Consider the following 27,129-nt stretch of genomic DNA (forward strand, 5'->3'; position numbering starts at 1 on the left):
TACGTTTCGAGCAGGGAGCGAATTACTGAAATCTATATCTATGACCCGATGGGTTAGTGAACTTCTCTGCAAAGGATATCGATGTTTATTCATCAACAAGAATTCATTATCAGCCTGAAGATAAAGAGCAAGCCATGCAATTTCAACGTGTGGCTACTCTTTTGCTTTAGAAGTGTATTAATTCTGAGAGTAAATTTGGAAGTCATCATGCTGGTACCTCGATGAGAAATGAAAAGGAAACTGCTCGTGAACGTCAAAGCTTGAAGAGAACAGAGGTAATGATGAATAATTCAGCTGAAAGAGAATAAGAAGAGAAAGAAAGAGAACGACAGGATACGGAATTTGCTTAGGAAGAAGCCTAAGCAGCACGAAGAAAAGTTTAAGTCCTTGTGAAGACCGAAGACCAAGACTAAAGTTTGCGGCTGTATCCAAGGGAGTTTGTTGGTTTATGAATGTCTAAAGCCTGCGTCTTAGTCTTAGTAGTCAATGATAGAGGGTCTAGATGTGTTAATTATGAATGTATAGGGGTTGAATGTGTAAAATTGGGGTTAGAAATGTCATGATTTCGCTTATAGTGACAATGTGTCATATGAGCGAAATCCTAACAAGATGATTCGCTCATAGTGACATGGTCATATAAGCGAAATCCCATCCCCTATAAAATAGTTCAGTGTTTTCCCTCATTTTGCACGTTCATGTCTCCAGTGTAGCCGAACTGCTGCTCGTGTATTTTGTGAAAGATTAATGAGAAAACTGTTTTAAAGTGATCTACTTCTTTCTCTACTCCATTTCTGCTTTGATTCATGCCGATTTTGTTATTCCGCTGCATTTTCGGTAGTACTAGCTCTGATTGACTCAAACGACTGTCAATAACGGTCCTACATTTTTTAAACTGAAAATGCCCCAATTATTTTATTTCACAATTCGGGATAAACCCCCGTAATTTACAATAAGGGCAATTTCACTGGGAAACCCCTATTTTACAAAACATGTTTTTATTTTACTGAGCCACTACTTCAAGCTTGTTATGGTCCGAGCACTTTTCCTTGATCATAGTAAGTCACCTGAAACATGTTTTAAAAAATTTTATCAGCGGGAAATACTGGCGAGTCACTCAAGTTGCACAAAACGACACATTGTTATAATATACAGTTCCGGGTCGAACTGAGGGAAAAGGATTAGGTTATTTATGAGATTCTGAAATTGCCAGTCATGGTCCACCATTCTTCCAGCCCTCCTGGTAAGGTTGGGGGTGACAATGGGATTCTAGGATAGCAGGTTCCAAATTCACTGGAGTTGGGATTCAGCAGTAATTGAAGAGGTTTTAATCGGCAGGTCCGAATGAGACGCTAAGTGCCAGTTTACGATCCACTCCTCCCATGATGGCATTTCCTGGGCTTGCCTGGAAACTTTCACCAATCTCTATTCTTTTTCCCTTATCCTTTGGATCCTCAATCTTTACCACTTTCTGTACCGCTGGTTTCTTCCTACGCACATGCCTCCAAACTAACAAGTCTTCTTCTCTTTTTCGCCTTTGTTTCTCCTGTGGTTGGGCCTGGAACCCCATTGGTCTTCAGTATCCGCCTGGTAGCTAGTGAAAAGGGCCGGTAGTAATCCATATTTGTGGTAGGATAGTAAAGTTTTGAAGGGCTTCTGATAGTTCATTCATGTTGTTAGCACACACGAAGACGCACATAACCTTAAGTTAAAATTTTGTAAATTAAATTTTAATAGATCACAGAATGGTAATCAGAAAAATTAAGTATTCTAAAGTACTCAATTGGCTTTAAATCAGTGGCTCTGATACACCTTTTTCTGTCACGGCCCCCGTCTCGGTTTAACCCGTTCAGGAGCCGCGGACAGAAACCCGTGTATTTGTTTATTTTGGTAGCGGAAATTTTAACAGGACCCTTTTAAACTGAAAATGCCCAATTATTTTATTTCATAATTCGGGATAAACCCTGTAATTTACAATAAGGTTAATTTCACTGGGAAACCTGTTTTACAAAACATGTTTATTTATTTACTGAGCCACTACTTTAAGCTTGTTAGTGCTCCATAGCAGTTTTCCTTGAATTCACAGTAATCACCTGAAACATGTTTTAAAAAGATTTTATCAGCGGAAATACTGGCGAGTCACTCAAGTTGCACAAAACGACACATTGTTATTACAGTATTAAGGGTGATTACATTGTTTCTATCAACCAATTACCCAAATCGGTATTTATCACTCGACAGTATCTGTGACTATGGTCAGATCACCCATTGGCTAACCCGTTGTCCTATGGTGACAGGTATCAAGTAATGTATACAAAACCCCACATACCGCAGTAATTGAAGATTACAAAGACTTAATCCCTGTAATTATAACTTTGAAAACAAGTAGAGTTTTAAGAAAACAATTTGATAAAAAGAGAATGACTCCATTGCAAGTTTAGTTGGGCAGAGTTTAGCCTACTGATTTAGCCTTGCTAACCTAATCAAATAATAATGCACACGAAAACTAGGTTCAGTAAACTTAATACAACTTTTACGACAACTCATGAGATCCATAACCTTCACGACGAATGACAAAGTACAGCCCAAATACGGGCAGCATTTAAACATCCATCGGATTGGTTTTTTATCGATCGGACATTAAATCGTAGCATTGATCGAGTTATTACCCTGTTATCGCGGCAGAATTTTGTGTTTGTGTGTGTTTTTGGAGTAAACAGACGATATCTCAGCGTACAATTGAATTTAACGTCGAAACCAACACCAAAATGCAAGTGCTAAATGCCTACATTATACTGAAAAATGGCTCCCTCGTGTGGCGCGAGAGCCTGTCGCGTTGGCACGAGGGCACCCCCTCTAAGCATAGGGTTGCCTCGTGGTCTAACTAGCTTGGGTGAGTCGACGGTTTGTTAAAATTCGATTTCTACAGTGAAGTGTTTAGACAATACTAATTAGGGAATACCCCCCCCCCCCCCGAGTTTTTAGGGGGCCCTAATCCTGATTCCAACTGTTCTGAAAATTTTAGGGGCATGCAATATTACTTGGGGTCTCAATTAGGGTTTCCTATTGGACATAATAAAATAAGGATAGTAATTTTAGCGAGAGTTGTTACATCCTCCCCACCTTATTTAAATCTCTCGTCCTCGAGATTTAGTGACAAGTAAGGATACTTCGTTTCATCTCTGATTCCAGTTCCCAAGTGTATTACGGTCCTCTTGGAATCCCACTTGACTTTGACCAGCCATAGTCTTTTGTGCTTGAGAAACTTTATCTTTCTGTCTTCTATCTGCAGTGGTTTCTCCACAAATTTTAACTTCTCATTTATCTCTATATCTTGAGAGGTACTACTAGGGATTGTCAGATAAACATTTCTTGAGGTTGGATACATGAAATACCTCATGTACCCGGCTAGTTCTTCTGGTAATTGGTAGGCGATAAGCACTGTCCTATTCGCTGATTACTGGGAATGGTCCTATACCTTGGACTTAGTTTCCCTTTTACCGAAACGGACTACTCCTTTCCAAGGAGAAACTTTTAGGTGTACCTTGTCACCAACTTGGAATTCCAGCGGTTACGTCGATTACTGCATAACTTTTCTGGCGATCTCGAGTTTTTTTAGTCTTTCCCTTGATTTGAGTTATCTTGTCGGGGTTTCTTGTACAATTTCAGGACCTGATAATTGGTTTTCTCCTATTTTCTGCCCGGCAAACTGGAGTTCTTATTTTCGTCCATGCAATGCTTCGAATGGGGCAGCAATCATGCTTGCATGATAACTGTTTGTTATAGGAAGAATTCAATTAAGGGTAGTGTCATCCCAGTTTCCTCCAAAATCTATTACACATGCCCTGAGCATGTCTTCCAGGGTTTGAATCGTCCTTTCACTTTGCCCGTCTGTTTGGGGATGGTATGCAGTGCTTAAGTTCAGCCTAGTCCCCATCGGCTTCTTGGAAACTTGTCCAGAAATGCGAAGTAAAAACGACTATCTCTATCCGATACAATAGAGGTGGAACTCCATGTAAGGATACTACTTCGTCTACGTATAACTTGGCTAATCTTTCCATGCTGAAAGTTTCCTTCATGGGTAGAAAATGAGCTGATTTGGTTAATCGATCCACAATTAACCCAAATTGGCATCATTACCTTTCCTAGTTTTAGGTAACTGTTTTGGTCAAAAATTACTAAGCAATTTAGTGATCAAATTAGTTAAGTGAGGTAGTGTGCTAAGACAATGTGTTCAAAAATATGTTTGATTAAATTGTTTGGCAACACCAGTTTCAGGATACGACTCAGGATACAGAGCCGTATTGATGATCAAACAATGAGCAGAAAAGTAAAGGGTGACACGGGATATACGAGGAAAGCCCTTGATTGTTGGTGCACTTGTGTCTGTACTTTGTCTGTATTTTGTAATGATATAAAACGATGTCTTTTGTTAGCCTTGTTTTACGTCTTTTGTGGTTTGTATATGTGTTTTGATATAAGTTTGACCAAGTCAACCATCCTCCTGGTTTGACTTGGCCAAACAGTTAACACATGGTTTGTAAGTTTTGTGTCGAAGGATGAGTCATCGAAGGATTGTTTATATCCTTCGATGAGCTCGAAGGATAACCTTCGATGGATGTAGATGGACCTCGAAGGATATACCATCCTTCGAGGTATATGTGGATCCTTCGGTAGGTGTCTGGTCGATAGATGATCCTTCGATCAGTATTTCTGATCCTTCGACCAGACAATCTGTTATGAGTATATATAGTCTTGTAATGGGTTCACTTCACAGTTAAGACAGAAAGACAGAAAGTGTGTGCATGTGAGTGAACTAAGTCTTGTAGAGAACATTTTCAGTTTGGTCAAGGGCTGTAACCGTGTCCACTGAAATACAAGAGAAAACTTTGATATTTTGTGTGTCTACCTTTCTCTTTGTAGCTTGTGTTCTCATATAACTACCGGTTTGCATTCTAGCTTGGATTCCGCACTTGCTAGTGTGTTAAACATAACAAGGATAAGGTTTAACCTCGACCTCCGGGGGACTTACAAGTGGTATCAGAGCCGTGGCTCTTTTCCTTGTTAAAAACCGAGTTTATACAAGACTTTGGAGTGTTTGGACAAAACTCACATGGTTTAGCACCCGTTTTTAGTGTTTTTCTCGCATTTCTAGACGTAAAAACTTGTTCTAAACTAACCGGGTGTGTTGAAGGACGGGTTGGGTAAATTAAAAAACTTGTTTTAAGAAGTTTGGTAATTTCCGGCGAAATTCCGGCTTACTCCGGTGACCGGTTTTCTGGATAAGAACTTTCTTTTTTAGGCAATATTTTATTGGTCAAATCTGAGTTGGTAGAAAGTATGGACTGAACATACCTTCTGCCGAAAGTTCTCTACCAACCAATCACCTTTTCACCAACCTGTCACCTTTTGTCTGCAGTGTTCGTACAGATCGAAGGATATCCTTCGAAGTCGAAAGATCATCTTTCGATCAAAGGAGGTTCGATAGATAACCATCCTTCGAACATCCTTCGAAGTCTGTGACTTATCTTTCGATCCAAGGAATCTTTTCGAAGGATATATTGTTCGATCTACAGTTCTTATTCGAAAGATAAGGATCCTTCGTTTTGGAGAATCTTTCGAAATCATTGTTCGAAATTCAACAGTGATCTTTCGAACACTGTTGATCCTTCGAACAAGTATTGATCTTTCGATCCTAGTCTGTTTGAGTTTAACAAGTTTGTGTTTTTCAGGTCTTTCGATCAAGGATCTTTCGGCTGTCTGTTCTCATTCAAGATATTAACATAGTTTGTGAAAATTAAATTTAAAAAAAAGGGGAAAAACTTGTTTTTCAAATTTTAAATCAATTTTCACTTAATATATTAATTGTTATAAAATGGGAACAAACGGTCAGTGGGATCCAACTGCGTGGACTCAAACAACTTTGACTCCACAATCATCAGCTACGCAATCATCAGCCACGCAATCTGCGTCAGAGTTCAACAAAACTGCATGGATGCAGGCTATTGCACCACCTCAAGCTGCAATGATAACTACAAATCAATGGGCATTGGTCACAAATCAAAGCAGCAGCATTCAAGCAATGATGCAGAACGACAGTGAAACTGGTACAAGCACAAAACCGCCAAAGCTAAATCACATCAATGATTGGGGATGGTGGAAAGAAAGGCTGAGAACTTATGTTCAGGGGCAAGGTCAAGATCTATGGATGTGCTTTTTCACGGCATTTGACAATGATTTGGAAGTTGCAGGATCTAATCCAGAAACTTACAGCACTATGTCTGATGATGATAAGAAGAAATTTGAGTTAGAAAAGAAAGCATTCATGATTCTCACACAAGCTCTTCACAGAGACATTTACCACCAGTTTGTTTACTGCACGACTACTAAAAGCTTGTGGGATATGCTCACGTTACGATGTGAAGGAAATGCTCAATCTAGAAAGATAAAGCAAGAATTACTGAAGAAAGAGTTTGAATGGTTCACGTGTATGGAGAATGAGACTTTGGCAGAGTTATCTACAAGGTTCCATCACTTGTTGAGCGAGATGTTTGCCTTTAGAGTCACTGCCACTCCACAAGAAATGGTGAAAAGATTCGCTGATAGCTTACCATCAAAGTGGAGCAGTTTTCTTGAAATTCTCAAAGAAAATGGTGTTCTAGACACAATCACCGTTTATGAGTTAATTCAAAAATTGGAGAACAAGGATGTAGAAGAAAAGCTTAAGGCAAAAAGAACACTAACTCCTCAAAATCCAGAGATGTACTATGGGATTGCAGGAGGTATCAGTGGAGAAAAACCAGCCTCTCAACACGCGAAGCTTCAAACAGCTTTCATCTCGAACACCGGACCTTCCACAACAAATCAGTTTGATCCTTCAGCATACACGATGATGTATTCAAGACCAGATTCTTCTTCTCAACAACAGTATGTGCAACCGACAGCTCAGCAATTCACACCACCGCCTTTCTTAGACCCAAGCAGAGCTCAGCAGCAACAACCGCAACAGCAAGGGTTTTATGGAAGCTCTTCAAACTTTCAAGCCACTTCCAATCCGAACACAGTCAGATTAGACACTTCCAACTTTTCCAAAGTCACTGTCGAAATAGCCAAGGAGCATATGGAGATGTTGAATACCTTGGTTAATGCTTATTGTGGATTAGTCGCAGGTCAGATTGGGAATATCAATCTAACCAATGAAGATTATCAGCAAGTGGATAAAGAAGAGTTTGAAATGATGGATATCAAATGGGCTCTTGCTAGTGCAATTCGAAGACCAAAGGAGTTTATGGAAAGGACGGGGCGAACCAACTTGGAAAGCAACAACCACACCAAGTATGGTTTTGATAAGAATGCTGTCACTTGCTTTAATTGTGGTGAAAAGGGTCACTTCAAGCGGGAGTGTCAGAAGCCACCTAAGCAAGGAAATCAGAATCCCTTCAGGAATCAAGGACAGCCACAACAGCAACAGAACAACAATTCTGTCCGATCAATAGTTCCTGTTGGAGGAAATGCATCTGGATCCACAAACACTAATCCCCACAGAGGATTGGTCGTTGAAGCTGATGAAATCTGCAACTGGAACCTTCAGCTTGGAGAAGGAGGAAATGGTGGAACAACATGTTATGCTAAAGTGATTGAGAAGGTAATAGAACCCGTGTCTGCTGGTGAATCTTCAGAAGATGAAGATAGTTCGGGTTATAGTGGGAGCATGGATGGGGAATCACTTGATGCTGGTGATTTATCAAGTGATGCTTTAGATTTGGAGGTTGATGAGCTTTTGGCTGAAGCTGAAGCATTATGCAAGAGGAGATCTATTCTCTGCCAGAAATCTGCTGGAACTTCCGAGAAGCTTGCTCAGTTCTTCTCTGAAGATGGATCTTTTTCTTTTCATACAGCCTTTATGGCTCACGTAGAAGGTCAGACTTCTCAGGTATGTGATACTAATTCTGACACTATTTCTGTTCCTATTGAATGTGTAAAGTGTCTAAAATATGCAGAAAAGGAAAGTCAGTTTGAAATCACACACAAACACAATCAAGAATTGATTGTAGATCTTTCTAAAGCAACCGAAGCTAACTTGTTTTTAACCAGAAATGAAAAGGAATTTAAAGCAACAATTGCGTCATTAAGACATGATGTTTCAGAATTACAAAAGGCTGTTTTGCGAAAACAACATGCTAACAATAATCTTATTGACACAATTGAAAAGCAAATGGTAGAGTTAGCAACAGCTCGATGTGAATGTGAGACAATTAAGCAGAAATTGGAAAGCTATTCCAATTCCCGCTATGTATTGGATCACATCATTGACATTCAAAGGAAAAAGGGGGATGCAAAATGTATTGGATTCAAATCATGTCCTCCCCCAATGAATCACAATTACTCCAAATTGCCTGATGACGAGGATATGCCCCGTTTTGAACCTACTGTGCCACTCGGTCTAGATGACTTTGCAGCAGGCCTCGGGTTCACAACTGGTACATCATCCTCGGGTCAATCAGAATCTGAGAATGTGACAGATTCATCGTGTGTTAAGGAACAGAGTCCTCCCATTATTGAGGATGCTGATTCTTCGGACGATGAATCTGAAGAAATTGTGAAACAACAGTCTAACTCGGTTACAACAGATATTCCAATCGAGAATCACATCCTGTGTGATCCACCAGTGAAACCGAGTAAGACTGAAATGTCAAAAGCAATGGAGTCCATTGTAGCTAGCCTTGAAGGGAATAATTTGTTGTACACGCTCAAAGGAGATAGCAAAATCTACTCTAACAAAGATTTTCCAATTAAAAATGTAAATCAAGATTTAATTGAGCAAATTTTTGAAGGATGCACTGATAAGTTTTTGGGGAACAAAAGTGGCAAAGTTACAGTCACTCAATGTGATCCAATTCCGTGTGAACAAATTAGAAAACAATACGGAAACCAAAAACTACCAATTGAGCGAAAACAACAAGTCAACTCCGGAAAGGGTAAGGTACAGGGAAAGAAGACTCAGAACAAGAATGTTCAAGCACCTAAAGTTCAGCAGTCTAAGACTGAACAACCAAAGGTTCAACAACCTAAAGTTGAACAGTCTAAGGCTACTCAACCTAAGGCTGCACAACCTAAAATTCAACAATCAAAGGTTGAGCAACCTAAGGTTCAACAACAAAAGGTGCAAAACAAAAGAGCTCCTGTTAAGAAACGAGAACCGAAAATGAACTTTGTTGGATCCACGGGTTCAGACAAACTTGAAACATTTCAGGATAAATCTAACGTTGATTTTGTAAAACAAGTTAGAATTTTAAAACGAAATGATCAGAATAATTACACCCAACACACCAACGGATGTGATTTAGGTCCAAGCACGTCTAGATCACAAAGTTCATTGTCTGGTTCTCCGTCTGGTCATCAACATGTTTCTCCGAAGTTTGTAGAGCGGAGAACATGTTTTGAATGTGGCACAGTTGGGCATATTGTAAGATATTGCCCATACCTGCAAAAGCTGAAGTCAAAAACGAGTGCTCCACAAGAAATCAATTACCAAAAACGACCGGTTTCCCCGAAACAAGACCCACGTGTCTTGAAAGAAAGGGAAAAGAAGTTAAAGCAAAAGAATCAAAAGGTAATTGAAAAGGCATTAAAATCAGAGGTCAAAGAAGAAAAACCTGCACAAGCAAAACCTGAAACTGTAAAACCAGTAAATGCTAAAACAATAAATTCAAATGCTGGTAAAAGACAAACAGCTTAGAAGCAAAAGCAGGTAATTCAATCAGGGGGAGCACCACAGGTTCTTTTTCCTAATCATCAAGTGATTGAAATCACTTTCCTTGATGATCAAGGACGACCCAAGTCCACAAAGGCTTGGGTCCCCCTCTCAAACTGATAAGTTAGTGCATGCGCAGGCGGCTCCAGGAGGAACTATTAATAGTCATTGGATTGTTGATAGCGGGGCTTCCAGGCACATGACGGGCAACTATCGTCTTCTTTTCGATGTGCGAAGTATAAGAGGAGGATATGTTGCGTTTGCTGGAGACAAAGGAGGGTATATCACCGGCGAGGGAATGATCTCAAATGGAGTTGTGAGTTTCGACAAAATCAATTATGTGCAACAGTTGGATCACAATCTCCTGAGTGTTTCTCAGATCTGCGACAAGAAGTTCACCGTGCATTTTGATGATGCCGGTTTTTATGTGCTGAAGCCAGGATTCAAGATTCCCGAAGAATGGATTCTCTTATCAGCACCAAGAATTAATGATTTGTATGTCCTCGATATGAGCCAAGCAATAACTAAGTCCAAACAAGTTACTTGCTTTATTTCAAAAGCCACTGAAAAGGAGACGATCTCTTGGCACAGACGGATGGGTCATATTCACCTCAGAAAAATGAATCACCTTGTCAAAAACAATCTGGTGAGAGGTGTCAATGTGAAGAATTTTCAACTTCAAGATGTCTGTGTGCCGTGTCAGAAAGGGAAGCAGATCAAGAAATCACATCCATTGAAGAAGGTTAACACTGTAAACATGCCACTCGAACGTCTGCATATGGACCTTTTCGGCCCAGTCAAACACAAGAGTGTGCACGGGGAGGTTTTCAGCTTGGTAGTCACTGATGACTATTCAAGATTTTCATGGGTTGATTTCATGGTCCACAAGAGCGAGACTCCAGAAATTCTAAAGAATTTGATCACCTTGTTGGAAAATCTTTATAATCTAAAGGTGAGGCGAATTCGAAGCGACAACGGAACCGAGTTCAAAAACAGGGTTATGGATGAATTTTGCACTGCAAAAGGAATCCTTCATGAATACAGCTCTCGGTACACGCCACAACAAAACGGAGTCGCTGAAAGAAAGAACAGAACCTTAATTGAGACTGCAAGAACCATGTTGGTTGAGTCTCAGCTTCCAGTTCGATTCTGGACTGAAGCTGTTGCCTCGACTTGCTACACGTTAAACAGGGTTCTCACAGTGAAAAGACATGGCAAAACGTGCTTCGAACTCCTACACAAGAAGACTCCTGACTTGGAATATCTAGAACCTTTTGGTGCACCATGTACCATGATTGAGCCTGACGGGAAGTTTGGTGCCAAAGCTATCGAAGGTTACTTCCTTGGGTATGCTACTCCTAATCTGCGAGTATGGAACCTGACTACCAAGAAGATTGAAGAGTGGGGTGAAGTAAGAGTTCAAAGATATTCTAATCCACCGAAGCCTTCTGGAGATCCATGTATGTTCGATTATGATGGTCTTTTCGACTCATTTAATCTGCCGACATTTGATGATGACAATGCAATTGCTCAAATGTTGTCTGAAAGCGAGAATGCGACTGGCTCTCAGTTAGTTCGTCCAATCATTGTTGACTCACAAGCATCTTCTTCTGTCAACAATCTCGTTTCAAATGAGGTGTTTAATGATGCTGTCGACTACAATTTGTCATCAGAAGATGAGGAGTATGTTGATGCAAATGATGGTGAAGCACCGCGTCCGGTTCAAGGTACTTCAGAAGCAACGGATCCAGTGTATGCGCCAATTGTCCAAGAAGAAAATGCATCATCTTCTACAACTCAACAGCTTCAGAATGATATCGGGAACTTAAATATCAATAACTTGAGGACCAATGTTGAAATTCCTCTAGTTCTTGAAACCCGAATTCATAACATTCATCCTCAGCAGAATATTATAGGTGATGTTCTAAGTGGTGTAAGGACAAGGAATCAAATCAGAAACAACGAAAATGCTGGCTTGTATGCTGAGATACGGGAATCCGGACAACAAAATGATTGGTCTTTCGCCTGCTATGTTAGCCAAGAAGAGCCTAGATCTTGGAAGGAGGCATTGAAAGATGATTCCTGGGTGGAAGCCATGCAAGAAGAACTTCAGCAGTTCGAGAAGTTGGGCGTATGGAAATTGGTTGATAGGCCCGACAACTACAAGAAGATCGGAACTCGTTGGGTGTTTAAGTGCAAGAAGGACGACCGTGGGATTGTTGTCCGAAACAAAGCAAGGTTAGTTGTTCAAGGCTTCAGTCAGATAGAAGGTAATGACTACAATGAAGTGTATGCACCTGTTGCACGTCTGGAGGCTATTAGAATCTTTCTAGCCTACGCATCCTTCAAGAAATTCAAGGTGTACCAGATGGATGTTAAAAGTGCATTTCTTCACGGAGTAGTCGAAGAGGAAGTATATGTCGAGCAACCACCGGGGTTTGAAGATCCATTACATCCTGACAGAGTTTTACTACTTAACAAGGCGCTATATGGTCTTCATCAAGCGCCTCGAGCCTGGTATGAGACACTGTCTACCTACCTGCTGAACAACGGGTTTAGACGGGGTTTGATCGATTGTACCCTCTTCATCAAAGAAAAAGGTGAAGATCTTCTGTTGGTACAGGTATACGTCGATGACATTATCTTTGGTTCTACCGATGATAAGTTATGCAAGGAATTTGAGAAGGTGATGCAAGATCGATTCGAGATGAGTGCGATGGGTGAAATGACGTTCTTCTTGGGTTTGCAAGTTAATCAGTCCGAATCTGGAATTTTTATCCATCAAACCAAGTACGTTGGAGACATCTTGAGCCGGTTCCAGATGTCCGATTCGAAGCCAATTTCTACTCCTCTTCCGCAGAATCACGGGATTACTCCGGATGAAAAAGGGGAAGCCGTGGACTCTTCACTTTATCGTGCTATGATTGGATATTTAATGTATCTAACCGCATCAAGACCCGACATTATGTATCCAACGTGTCTTCTCGCCAGATACCAAGCAAATCCGAAGGTCTCTCACTATGCTGCTGTCAAAAGGATTTTTCGTTATCTGAAGGGTTGCCCTGACACCGGGTTATGGTACCCTAAGGATGATAACTTCGATCTCAAGGCTTACAGTGATTCTGATTTCGGCGGCTGCAAGAAAGATGGCAAATCAACTACAGCAGGATGTCAGTTCTTAGGCAATCGCCTAGTCACTTGGCAGCGCAAGAAGCAGACATGTGTGGCTACGTCTACATGTGAAGGGGAATACATTGCTGCGTCTAGTTGCTGCTCCCAGGTTCTATGGATCCAACAACAGATGCGGGACTACGGTTTTGAATTCCTAACTACTCCTATTTATGTTGATAATGAAGCTGCTTTACAGATCACTAGAAATCCTGTACAGCACTAAAAAACGAAGCACATCGATATTAAATATCACTTCATACGTGATTGCTTTGAAAAGAGACTTATCGATGTGGTTCACATTCATACCGATCACCAACGTGCCGACCTTTTTACCAAAGCATTTGATAAATCAAGATTCGATTATTTACTTTTGGTAAACGGCATAAAGGTGAAGCAAGAGTAACCGACATCGGGAAATCGTTTTTGTAAATATTTTTCTAAAACCAAAATTCCAAAAATATGTTTTTACTTTATTTTATTTTTGAATTTTAGGGGGAGAAAGTTTCAAGAAAAATACAAAAACATTGAAAAACCACAAAAATACAAAAACATTGAAAAACCACAAAAATACAAAAATATGTCTCTAATTTATTTACTTTCTGCATTTAAGGGGGAGAAAATTCAGAAAAACACAAAAACAATAGAAAAACAAAAATGAGTTTCTTGGTAATATAAGGGAAAATGATATTACATCAGAGGTCGGTCGAAACATGTTTCTAGAAATCAAAAGAAAAGAACATGATAAGTAGCTCTACTAATGATGTACCGGTAGACTCACGATCATTTTAAAGTATGCAGGAGATATAAACATAACGAACTGAAAACCGCGTGGGAACCGCTCATTGGCATATGGTCTTGGTACCGAAATTTCGTTTGATAGATTGCTAAGGTTCTGAGATATTCGGGGTTTATGCTGTTTATCATCTGGGTATCATGGTTGTTTCTATAAAAGACAAAGTCTAGTTCTTCCATGATACCATACATACGTGTACATACTGCATACGACCTCAATAAGTGATAAACAATCACATGTCCAAACAAATAAGTGATAATATATCACATCTATCCGGGAGTCAAGTTCGTCTCTCTGCTGTACGAAAGTACTGACCTGTTCACGAACTTGCTCCTGTGCCCTCATGCATCGAAAATCAAGTTCCTCATCAATAAGTGATTCTATCACATAGGGCTTGTTTTCAAATCAAATAAGTGACTTGTTCACATTTTATATACGTTAAAAACGGATGATAAATGGTATACTCCCCAGTAAGATGAACTCTCGTGCATACCTTGGTACGGGAATGTGTCGTGAGTGGATGAACACCGGTCGGTAAGTATAAATCATACCTTAAATGTATCTCAATGTATTGTGATTACACTTGATCGCTGAGTTTAAGTGGATAACAATATCGGTAATTGTGGTAGAATACTTATCCGCTTCTGTAAAAGAATCTTAAAAGGAAATGTGTTTTGACAAAAGACCGCGAACTGATATGATTCTCTTCGCCAGAAACTCGCAAAAATATTGTTGTGTTTGTACATATTTATTTACTGCTTAACTTTTTTTGTCTTATTTTAAACAGTTTTGTTGTTTGGTGCATATCAGCACGACATTAGCGGTGATGTCGTTTGATAACATTCAAAGGATATTAAAATTGTTGTCTTTTATTTTATCAAAATCCAAAAAGATTTTCAATTTAATCTTATTTTTGATTAACTGATGTTGGTGCTCGACCCGATACCTGGCAAGCCGAAATACTTCATAAAACTGACCTTTGCAGAACTTCATAACGGGCAATTTTTCAAAACGGTCGTTTCTGAAAACTTTTATGAATTTGAAGGGTTTGAATTGCAAATTCCCAAAATCCAAAGTGTTGGTGAAAATCTGATCCTTCGAGGAAGCAATGGCCCTCGAAAGATCAGATGGTCAATGAAAGTCAATCCTCATGGTCGAAAGATGAATTGGTCAACGAAGGATTTGACCAATTAGATCTTTCGAGCTGATCAGACTTTTCGAAAGATGGATCAGGTCGAAAGATATCCTTCGAGGATTCCCACAAATATCTGGTATCTTTCGATCCAGATCCACAAATATCTGGTATCTTTCGATCCAGATCTGGATCCTTCGACCCAAAGTCTCATCTTTCGAAACACCTTTTCATCTTTCGAAAGGTCATTGATCCTTCAAGGCGGTTCACATTTCGAGGACAGAGTATAAAAGGGGTCCTTCTTCTTCATTTCAACATAACAGTTCAAATTTCATCTCAAAACCTCTAATCCTACCAAAACTCTGCCAAAATCGAAACTAAAGTTAGGTTATCAGGATTTCATCAAAAATCACGGTAGGGTAATCCTAATACACTTAACACCTCATCTGATCATGCGATCTTATTGTTCTTGTTCTCATTCTTATAAAAATGATGGATGAAATGTGTTATATGTAATGTGAATATGGTGTAAATGTGTTAGTGGTAGGTTTTGATGGTCATAAGAATTTCATCTTCACTGATGTTTGTGTTACAGAGGTTTGGGTTGAATCTTAATGGTCTTGTGTGTTCTTGGGGTTAATCGGCACCTCTGTTTGTGTTTAGTATCCGGGTCAGGATTAGTGTCCGGGGTTGATTTTGAGGTTGATGTTGTTAAATGGTTTAATGTTGATGTTTAAAAGATTTGAAACACACTTAAAACAAACTTAAAACAATCACCGGAAAATAATCCGATGAACAGTGCCGCCGGAAAACAACACGAAGGATGATGATTCTTAACCTGGAAAGATGGACTGCAAAATATCCTTCGAACTGAGACTCGAAGGATACTAATCTTTTCGAATGATTCATCCTTCGATTGATCAGATCTTTCGATTGACCAAGATATCTTTCAAAATTACTGATCTTTCGTAAGTTGATCCTTCGATAAGGCATTTCATCCTTCGAGGAAAATAACATCTTTCGATCAGATTGTCATCCTTCGAGCCAAGTGTCAATCCTTCGATGTCTAAATGGAATCCTTCGAGGAAACAACACTTAGAAATTTTTCAAGAAATTGAAATTTTTCTAAGTGTGAAATCCTTGTTGACTGTTTGACAATTTTCTCATTACGTGCCCTTGTTTTTCATGAACAGAAATGGCACCGAAAGGGAAGAAGGAACGGGCAAAACCAACTAAGAAAGAAAAGTCTGAAGTTGAATCTATGTCCGAGCCAAGACACAACATGGCCGCGTATCTGCAACCGGAAGACAAAGTTAGTCTGGAATACAAGGGGATAATGGAGTATCTTCACCGAGCACGAATCAACTATGCAATTAATGCACAACACACCGCTTACCAGTCCCAGATCAAGGAATTCTGGAATTCTGCTGTGGTTGAGACAGTGAATAATCAAGAAGTGATTAGAGGATTCGTTACTGAGAAACCCGTGGTGATCACCGAGAACACCATCAGAGCGCGTTTGCAATTGGGAGATCAACCAGAAGATTCGACTTCTATTGATTTACAGTGTCAGCGTGGTTTATTGATGAGGCTACGTTACAGCGACAATGTGCTAGCAAATCAGATAAACAAAGGGTTCATGCCGTTACGATACAAGTTTTTATTGCATGTTCTTATTAACTGTCTGAGCAACAAACGGTCTGGATACGACTTGTCGCCTATTGAATTGACGGGATTGTTTACGGCTTTAATTCTGAACAAGCCGTTCAACATAACATGTTACATCTTTGACAATCTGAAAGAGAATGCCCGCAGGCCACTTCCGTCAGCAAATCAACGGACGTCAACCGAGTTTTGGTTATATCCAAGATTCTTGCAAATGATGATAGATGATCAGATTCCGGATCTTCCCAAAGTTGAAGCAGATGTTCTACCAGTTAATCCGATGAACGAACGTACATTGCTGATCTTCAAGTCTATGTCTAAGTATAAGGAATCCGATCCAGTCAGAAAGCTTATTGGTCACCTCGATGTTCCGACCTACGAGGCACCACAGAACAACAAGTGGCGTCGAGATGCAAGTGATTCTGATGACGAAGAGCCCAGGTTAATTGCGTTGGCTAACATACAACTCGAGGCTAAGCACGGAATTAAAGCATCGAGCAAGAAGTCTGCTGGCAGTTCCAGTGCTGCAACACATGCTGAAATTGATGTGAATGTTGTTGCAGAAGAAGTTCAAGGAGTGTTCGTCGATTCTGATGTTCGTGGTGGTGCAGGTGGAGATGGTGGTACTGCAAGTCGGTCAGGCGATGATACGACCGACAAAGGTAAAGGTAAGGTGAACGAGCCGAGGAAGTTGGTGGATGAAAGTAGTTCGTCTTCTGATGATGAAGGAGGTTCTGGTAATGATGATTCGTCTTCTGAAGATGATAATCCTCCTCCTCCAGGGATGCAAAAGGTTTATGATTAGCGCGGGAATTTTCGTGGCTTTGAACGTATAGAGAAACCGGTTAGAACCGCAGAATCTGACAAAGATGAGGATTATATTCCTGCTGCTCCTGGTTTGATTAGAAAGAGGAAAGCAAGAAGACAGGGTACTCGTACTTCAAAAGAAATCAAAGGACGGATCAGGGTCAATGGGTGAAACTGCTGGTGATGCCCCTATACCTGATTCGATCCAGCATTCAACGCCTCCAGAGCATCAGCTTCCTCCTGTCAGTGATCAATTAACTACATCAGAGATGCTAGCGCTGGTCTTTTCTCCTCAGACGTCTTCTGGGACACGCACGGCGACTGTTGATCAACAGCCGCCTGCAACTCCCGTCTCAGGTACACACGTACGTCCTCCTCTTGTTATTACTGGTCCAACAGGTACTTCCGGTCCATCTGTTCAGTCTGGCTCCTCAGGACCTGAGCCTTCACGGCCGACTCTAGCAGAAACATTGTCTAGTTTGTCTGAAGCTGAGAAAATTCACTTCCTGATCGAACAAATCAGTGAATTGGGTAACTTAGTCGTTCGGAATACTAGAAAGATTGAAGAGTATCGTGTACAGCGAACTCAGGATGTGGAGGCACACAACAAGTTAGTCTCAATTATTAGTGCACAGAATCTTAAGATAAAAGAACAAGCTCTAGAGATTGAAAGGCTAAAAGAAGCAAACAGGGCTCGTGATAGGGAAGCTGAGATAATGAAAGGGCGGAGCGATGTGTTAGAGCATGAGGCAAAAGTGTTAAAGCAGAAGCATGAAGAGCTGTCAGAGCGCTATAAAAATCGTGATGATCGCTTAATAGAAGCCTTCAAGCCTGTTCATGCAAACTTCAAGAAAATTGATCACAAAGTAGGTACGCTTTGGAATGAAAGGTGCAAAGCTTTAGGCATCGTTCCCTCAAAGCGTGGCGATGACAAAGACGATGATGCAGCAAATCCTGATCAACCAGCTGCCTCAGGTTCCGGTGCAACTGCATCCGGTGCTGCAGGTGGGTCTGGTACGTCTCAAGATGCTCCTACTGCTCCTCCAACAGCTACTACTGGTCCGTCTGAGCAGACTGAATCGTTGGAAGCTTCGGCAGGGCTTGAACATGTTAGTCTTGAACCGGAAGCATTTGCCGATCTCCCTGAATCCTCAAGTGTTCAACAGTATCATCCAGTCACGGGTGAACTATTAGAAGAGGGAGAACATGTTACAGAGATGTCTGATGAACGTGTATTAGCTCTGAAGGAATTGGATGAAGTTGATTTGAAGATGATTGATGCTACTCCGTTAGTTCCGGACAAAACCGATTTCTCTACGATTGATGAAATCTTCATCGGTTCGGATCCGGAACGTCCTGTTTATGTTGGTCAAGATAATGCGGAGTTTAATGCTCTTGATGATGAGTTTGTGGCGGCGAAGACAGCAGAATTTGCTAATCTGGCTTCAGATTCTCCTACAGCTCAAGAAAGCCGTGAGAAGACCGTGAACGAATGGCGAGCGGATTTCCAAGCTAGGAATCCTCCTCCGCTCCCTCCGTTGGATCAGGTCAACTACATGAATCTGGAAAAGAATCAGGCTCGGGGTCGTATTATCAGTTGGATGTTCATCAAGGAGCTTCACTGCATGGTTGTGAAGCGAGAATGCGGCCTTCAGTACTTCAGGACTCTTCTCAGCATTCTTTCACTTCCTTATTATGATGTTGCTATTTTGGCTCAGCTAAAGGTTATTAATCGAGTCGAAGACAAGATGGTGGATCTGTTCGCCAAGAAGATCAGGTTGGAACGAAGAAGGGGTTGGAAGGATCCGCTATACAAGCCGCAGTTTCCTCGATACGAGCAGATCAGGTTTACGCTTGATCCAGACACAAATACTGCTCGTTATCGTTTGGTTTATGATCCTCCAAAGTTGATGAAGAAGATACCATTGTTGGAGATGAAGACAGATTTTCTGGGTAACTTTCGTTGCTGGGTTTATGATGCAGATACTGGAGAAGCGGTGATCGTATTCCAAGACAGTCAGGAGAACTTTCGAATAATAGATCCAATGTGGATTACTAACATGTCCAGGTCGGATATTATTGTTCTTAAGGATCACGAGATCAACTACTTGGTTAGGGATCGGGAACAAGCAATGAAGTTTCAGAAGATGGCTTTGTATTGCTTCAACCTACTTGTGAATGCGGGATGTGCATGGTCAACGCATCACTTAACGGTTGAAAGGACGTCAGAGACGTGAAGACACGAAGATCGAGACAAAGCTACAGCCAAGGGGGAGTTTGTTGGTGCACTTGTGTCTGTACTTTGTCTGTATTTTGTAATGATATAAAACGATGTCTTTTGTTAGTCTTGTTTACTTCTTTTGTTGGTTTGTATATGTGTTTTGATGTAAGTTTGACCAAGTCAACCATCCTCCTAGTTTGACTTGGCCAAACAGTTAACACATGGTTTGTAAGTTGTTTGTGTCGAAGGATGAGTCATCGAAGGATTGTTTATATCCTTCGATGAGCTCGAAGGATAACCTTCGATGGATGTAGATGGACCTCGAAGGATATACCATCCTTCGAGGTATATGTGGATCCTTCGGTAGGTGTCTGGTCGATAGATGATCCTTCGATCAGTCTTTCTGATCCTTCGACCAGACAATCTGTTATGAGTATATATAGTTTTGTAATGGGTTCACTTCACAGTTAAGACAGAAAGACAGAAAGTGTGTGCATGTGAGTGAACTAAGTCTTGTAGAGAGCATTTTCAGTTTGGTCATGGGCTGTAACCGTGTCCACTGAAATACAAGAGAAAACTTTGATATTTTGTGTGTCTACCTTTCTCTTTGTAGCTTGTGTTCTCATATAAACTACCGGTTTGCATTCTAGCTTGGATTCCGCACTTGCTAGTGTGTTAAACATAACAAGGATAAGGTTTAACCTCGACCTCCGGGGGACCTACATTGATCAATCTAGATCGCCGGCATAAAACCTCGGGAGCTGACAATCGCAGCTGCCTTGTTCTTCAATTACTTCAAATATCATGATACAGTGCAGGATATGATACGGATCAACTAAGTGTTACAATGAGATTTGAGTACAAGTGTTTGTGTGTAATGTTTGCTAGTAACTTGAGAGCAAAGTGTGCGAAACAGTGTATGTGACTTAATCTGATCCGATCAATTTATTTATAGTAAAAAGAAAGCAACCAACTATCCTATTATTCCGGGATCTGGCGAATATTCCACATATGAACGTTGCAGTCCACTTCTTCCGGCTTCAACGTTATTTATCTAACTGATTTGCCCGAGTCTTGAGGGGAAGAAGTCCACTTGAACGTTGGAGACTTATACCCTTTAATCTGCACGTGGTTAAATCAGATATTACCAGGATATCATATCAGGATATTACCAATATCCTGATCCGGTATCCTGACCTCAAATAAACAATAAAAACCAGAATATTAATCAGGATATATGTTCAAAAAACGGCCCATAACAATTGTCCCCAAAATATATTTGTTGGTATACCAATCCAACGGATATATTTTAAAGCTTATCTCGTGAATCGAGGCAATTAATATGATTGGACTCTTGAAGTGACAGTGTGCAACTTCCCATGCGTTTTTTACTCGATGGCTATCCATTTAGCCCCTATATCTTCTCTCTTCTTGTTTGATAAACCACCATCTTCACCGGAATCTTCAGGTAAATTCCCTCTCTTTCTTTTTTCCTCTGTTTTTTCTCCACAGAAATCCTCCATGGCTAGTAGAATCCCACACATACGATTCAATCCCAACTTTCGAAGCCCAAAACCTTCTTAAAGAGCCCGAGAAAGAGGTCTGTTCGTTCGACAACGCTGACATTGCTACCCTGCAAGCTTCAGGCGCTTTCCCTGTCGGTACAATCATCCGCCCTTTCGACAGAGAAGTCCGATCAGACTTTTCTTCCAAGGAATGGGTGCGCTTCTTGGCGTACCCTTTCTCTATCGGACTCCAATACTCCTTTCCGGCTTTTATATCCCGCTTCTTCGAACTCACCGGTCTTAGTTATGCCCAAACCATGCCCACGGTTTGGCGCGTGCTAGTGACCTTTGCATTGAAGATCTCCCGATAGCCTACCGCCTTCGTTCTCATGGCAATAGTCGTTTTCTCCTTTTCTCAACCTCTAAAAACCTTCTCGTTCTTAAAGCCACAAAGAACGAGGAAAAATGGCAACGAAAGTTCTTTTTTGTAAAAAGGGATTCTATCACTGGAGGTTTTGATCTTCCAGTGAAGTGGTTAACTTCTGGTAGGATTTAGGGTTTTAGGAACATCCCCAACCGTATCCTGAAGTTATATCCTGAACTGACAACTTTATTTCTTGTGCAGCAAATTTCAAAGATCTAGCCCCCCCAAGCACTGAATCAGATCCGAGAATCAAAAGCATTTACCGACTCCCAGAAAGTGAGAGAACTTTTTCTCTGTCATTTACAAGTTCAAGCCAAAAATCCAGCTCCGACATGTCTGGTAAGTATATTAATATACATGAAACAAATATAATAACTTATAAATACTCAAGGGTTAGATGTTTTTCCCTTTTATGCAGCACCAGTCAAAGCTCCAGAGGTCTTCGATCTCGATGAATTGGATAGCTACTCCGCTCCCATCCCGGTGAAGAAGGAACCAAGCCCTAAAGCTCCCACGTCTTCCAGGCCCAGCAGCTTGAAAGCCGTTACCACTCCCAAGCCTCCTCCAGCCACCAGGACTCATGCTCTCAGCGACCGGAAGAGGAAGGAAACAGATTCTCCGGCTACCTCCGAGACTTTCCCATACGAGAACTATGGATTCAATGAAGCCAGTGGGTTTATGACTTCATTTCTTAATCAGGTAAAAATCCTCATCTGATATCCTTCACATGTATGTTAACTATTATCCTGGACATTTTATACATATGTTGATACCTGTTCTTTTGGTTGTAGGGCTTGGAACGTCTCATGTTCCTTTATGAGGAGGCGTGTGGGCTTAACAAGATGCTGAAGGCCAAGCTCAAGAAAGCTGAAGTCACCGTTGCTGAGCAAGGGATGATCGACGCCGCAAAGTCTCAGCATTATGAAGATAAATTCAAGGCTATGACCCAGGAGCACCAAGCCGCTATTCACAAGGCCAATGAGGACGCCCAAGCAAAGCTGGATGTTGCCCATCTCCAATACCAGCAGGATATGAGTTCCTACCGGGATGGCCTTAAAGGATCCGTTGTTGTTTCTCTTCTTCAAGCCAGGCTAAGGATGGCCTATGAAGCCAAGGCCTTGGGCTTTGAATGCCCTTCCTGGAATGTCAAGGCCTGGGAAGCGAAACTAACGGATCTCAAAGGCACTCCTGTGGAACATCCTGCAAAGCATGCTGGTGAGGATCCTCCCAAGACGACAGAGGTGGCGGCCGATGCTGGTGGCGATGCTGGGAAGAATCCCGAAGATGATGCTGGTGCAGGTGTTGATGAAGCGATGGTTGAAGAGGGTGCTGCCCCTTAAAAGCAGCGAAGTGGGCAATGATGGATATATGTGCCAAGGCCGGAGCCCACTTTTTTAAGTTTGATGGTCGTGACTTGTTGAACAATTTATTTTCCATGTCTTTTGAACAATTTACCTTTCCTGCATTAGAACAATTTGATAACCAAAGGTGGATGGGTCCTGGGTTTCAGGATGAAGCCCTTGGTTATCAGTTAGTGTATTTTGTTTTGGACAATACAACGGTTGGAGGTGGATGGGTTTCAGTTTGAAACGAAACCTTCAATCGTTGTGTAAATATGGTTAGGAATCCATTGTGCTTTTGGTGGATGGGCCTTGGTTTAAGGTGAAACCAAAAGCACAACTTTTGATATGCTAATAATATAACTCTCTTTTGACTTATTTTTTGTAGCCTTTTTTAAATTTTTGCCATACATTACTCACTTTAGCTTTGTGAAATTAGTGTTATCATTTCTGTGAAGATATCCTGATCAATATACTCAGTGATATCCTATGCAGACTTTCGTAAAATAGGACTTCTCAATATCCAAACAATTTGAATAAAGTTTCTCAAAATAGTTTATTTTTCAAAGTCTCAACTAATTCGAATAATGTTTTCAAAGGAAAAAGATAGTTTACTCCGAATTTATAATCAAATCCAACTCTGGTCTTTAAACCCAAGTATTACATCCCAAAGGTTCCAACCAAATATCCTGAATCATATCCCGAGAATATATCTCTAGAATATATCCTAGAGATATATCCTGATCGGGATACTTAAACTTCAAACATGATTACAAAAGTTCAATCAAGTTGTGTAAGATTCACAAAGGAAAGATCATACCAGGAATAGAGTGTAACCCTAGTTTCAAACTTCAATCCTTTTTGTAATTCCTTGTACCAAGATGTCCCCAGTCGTTGTACACTTGGTTCAAACCTGACTCTTTGTGTCTTACATAATCGCCTTAGGAGAAATGTCCCTTCTGCACGAAATCTTCCAACACTTAGAAAAAATTGCTTAGATTTATGTTCAACTGCGTAGACAGTTCTTGTGTTACTGGGGTAAAACCCGAAAACATCCTGGAGATAAATCCTTAGTATCCTGGGGATAATCCCAAATTTTCATGCGCTACAGGCGGGAGTGTATAAACTCCAGGACTTAGAAAGGTGAAAAGCTTTAAACCTTAGAGAGTATGAAAATACCCTTTCGCGAGAGAGGGTGATCAATCCTCATATACCTTAAGGATCCAGGGTATAGCCAACAGTAACGAAATTGTCAGCCACTTTTACATGAACTGGTCCCGCCACCTTGAACCATCCCTGGATAACTTGCGCTCCAGGCGGGGTGTTTAAACCCAACTCGTGAGAAAGGTGAGTTCCTTTAAACCTGTGAAGGGATCAGGATCCCTTAAACGTGAGAGAGGGGGGCAATCCTCTAATCTTTCGAAGTATCCTGAGTGTGTATCCTGGTGCTATATCCCGAAGCATATTCTACAAAACAACCTTAAACTAAGGTGGGTGTTAGCTTGGCTAACACCCCTCCGATGCTTAAGTTAGTATTGGGCTTGAATAAAATAAATCATATTTAAAAGAGACAGAAATCATACCATCTTGAGTTAGAAATTAAATTCTAAACTCACTTGAAATAGGCTTTGAGATGTATAGTATTCCAGGATCTTGGTAGTATATCCCCCTCCATATTCTTAAGCTGGTATGCTCCTTTTCCGGATTCCGATTCAATCTCATAGGGTCCTTCCCACTTTGGAGCCAACTTTCCATCAGCAGGATTCGTAGTATTCTGAAAAGCTTTCCTTAACACCCAGTCTCCGACTTGGAACCTTCTAGTCCTTATATTCTTGTTATATGCTCTGGATATCCTCTGTTGATATGCTGCCATCCTTAGCTTCGCTGCATCTCTTGTCTCATCAGTAGTATCCAATTCTTGACATAAGAGTTCAGGATTTGATTCAGGATCCCGTAGGCTTGATCTAGCTGTCGGTATCATCATTTCTGTTGGGATCACCGCTTCTGCTCCAAACACTAAGGAGAAAGGAGTTTGGCCAGTTGCACTCTTCACCGTCGTCCTATCGGCCCACAAAACAAAGGGTAATTCTTCTGCCCACCTTCCTTTTTTAGCCCCTAGTCTCTTTTTCAAGTTGTTGACAATTATCTTGTTCAAGGATTCTGCTTGTCCATTTGCTTGAGGATGTACCTGAGTGGACGTGATCATCTTGATTCCCCAACTCTTGCAAAAGTTGATAGTCCTTCTACTTATAAATTGAGATCCATTATCGCAAATTATCTCAGGATACCACTTCTTGATCTCTGACCTGAACAAATGCTTCTGCTTCAACCCACTTGGAGAAATAATCCGTCATTGCCAACATAAAAACCTTTCCTCCAGGAGCCTTTGGAAGCTTTCCCACTATATCCATTCCCCATTTCATAAACGGCCAAGGGGAAACAATAGGATACAATCGTTCAGCAGGCTGATGTAATATATTACTATGCCTTTGACATGCGTCACATCTTCGAGCATATTCTGCAGCATCTTTTCTCATCGTCGGCTAATAATATCCTGTTCTCAACACCTTCGAGAACAAAGACCTGCCCCCGGTATGGTTACTACAATCCCCTTCGTGGATATCTTGGAGTACCTCTTTGGTCTCGGGATCCTCCAGGCACCTCAGATACGGACCTGCAAGAGATTTCTTGTACAAAACGTTATTTATAACAGTAAATCGTGAAACCTTCATCCTAAAGGCCTTAGGATTCTCATCTTTGGGGATATGTCCATCCTTGAGATATCTTGTGATTGGAGCCGTCCAGGACTTAGGATCCTCGTCGGGATACTTGTCATCAGGATCCTAAATACTTATTACTTCCTTATCCTGAGGATTCATCGCAGGATACATGATATGTAATATTGGTATTCGGGTTCCTTTCGGTATCCTGACCGATGATCCCAGATTTGCCAAGGCATCAGCTTTAGCATTATCCTCTCTTGGTACCTGTTGAAGTGTAAAAATATCGAAATATCCTGCTAATTTTTTGAGAATCTCGAGATACTTGATTAACATCTCTCCTTTAACTTCATAGGTTCCATTAAAATGATTAGTGATTAACAAAGAGTCAACATATACTTGCAAATTCTTGATACTCATACTTTTAGCCAACTCTAATCCTGCAATCAAAGCTTCATATTCTGCCTCATTATTAGTAGCAGGAAATTCACACCTAATAGCCTGGGGTAATATGTCCCCCTATGGCGATTTTAGTAGTATACCTAGACCGACACCTCTTACATTAGATGCACCATCAGTATACAATGTCCAGCATTCTAAGGATTCTCCTAATTGTTGAACTTCTAGGTCTACTTCATCCTGAATATCACTACTGAAATCAGCCACAAAGTCAGCTAAAGCCTGAGATTTTATGGCATTTCTAGGTTCATACACTAGATCATAGGCACTTAACTTCACTGACCATTTAGCCATTCTACCTGACATCTCAGGTTTCCTAAGCACATTTTTAACAGGATAATTAGTTTTAACATGAATCCTATGTGTCTCAAAGTAATGTCTAAGCTTTGTTGATGCTGTAACTAAGGCCAATATCAATTTTTCTAAATGAGAATATCTAGTTTCAACATCTAATAAACTTTTGCTAACATAATAAACAGGATACTGGTGACCTTCATGATCCTTTACTAGGACAGCACTTACTGCATTCCCTGATACTGCAAGATACAGGAATAATGGTTCACCATCCTCAGGCTTCATTTGTAGAGGTGCAGTTGAGAGGTATTGCTTCAAATCCTGCAAGGCTGCTTCGTGCTTCTCCCCCCATTCAAACTTCTTATTTTTCTTCAGGATATCATAAAACTCCTTGCATTTTTCTGAGGATCTTGAGATAAATCTATTTAACGCTGCTACTCGTCCTGTCAGTCTTTGAACATCCTTCATGTTAGAAGGTGATTTGATATCTAGGATGGCTTTGATCTGTTTCGGGCTCGCTTCTATCCCTCTTTTAGTTATCATATATCCTAGAAACTTTCCTGCCCCACTCCAAAATGGCACTTAGCAGGATTCAGCTTCATGTTGTACTGATCCAGGATATCAAATGCTGCTTCAATATCCTGAAGATGATCCTCAGCCTTCTTAGACTTTACTACCATGTCATAGATGTACACCTCCATAGTGTCCCCCAGTTTGTCATTAAACATCATGTTTACCAATCTCTGGTATGTTGCACCTGCATTTTTCAAACCGAAAGGCATAGCAGTATAACAATAAATACCTGTTGGTGTCATGAAGGCAGTATTCTCCTGGTCCGAAGGTTCCA

The sequence above is a fragment of the Helianthus annuus genome, chromosome 15 (assembly GCF_002127325.2).
Source record: "Helianthus annuus cultivar XRQ/B chromosome 15, HanXRQr2.0-SUNRISE, whole genome shotgun sequence".
In the NCBI taxonomy this organism is placed as follows: Eukaryota; Viridiplantae; Streptophyta; class Magnoliopsida; order Asterales; family Asteraceae; genus Helianthus; species Helianthus annuus.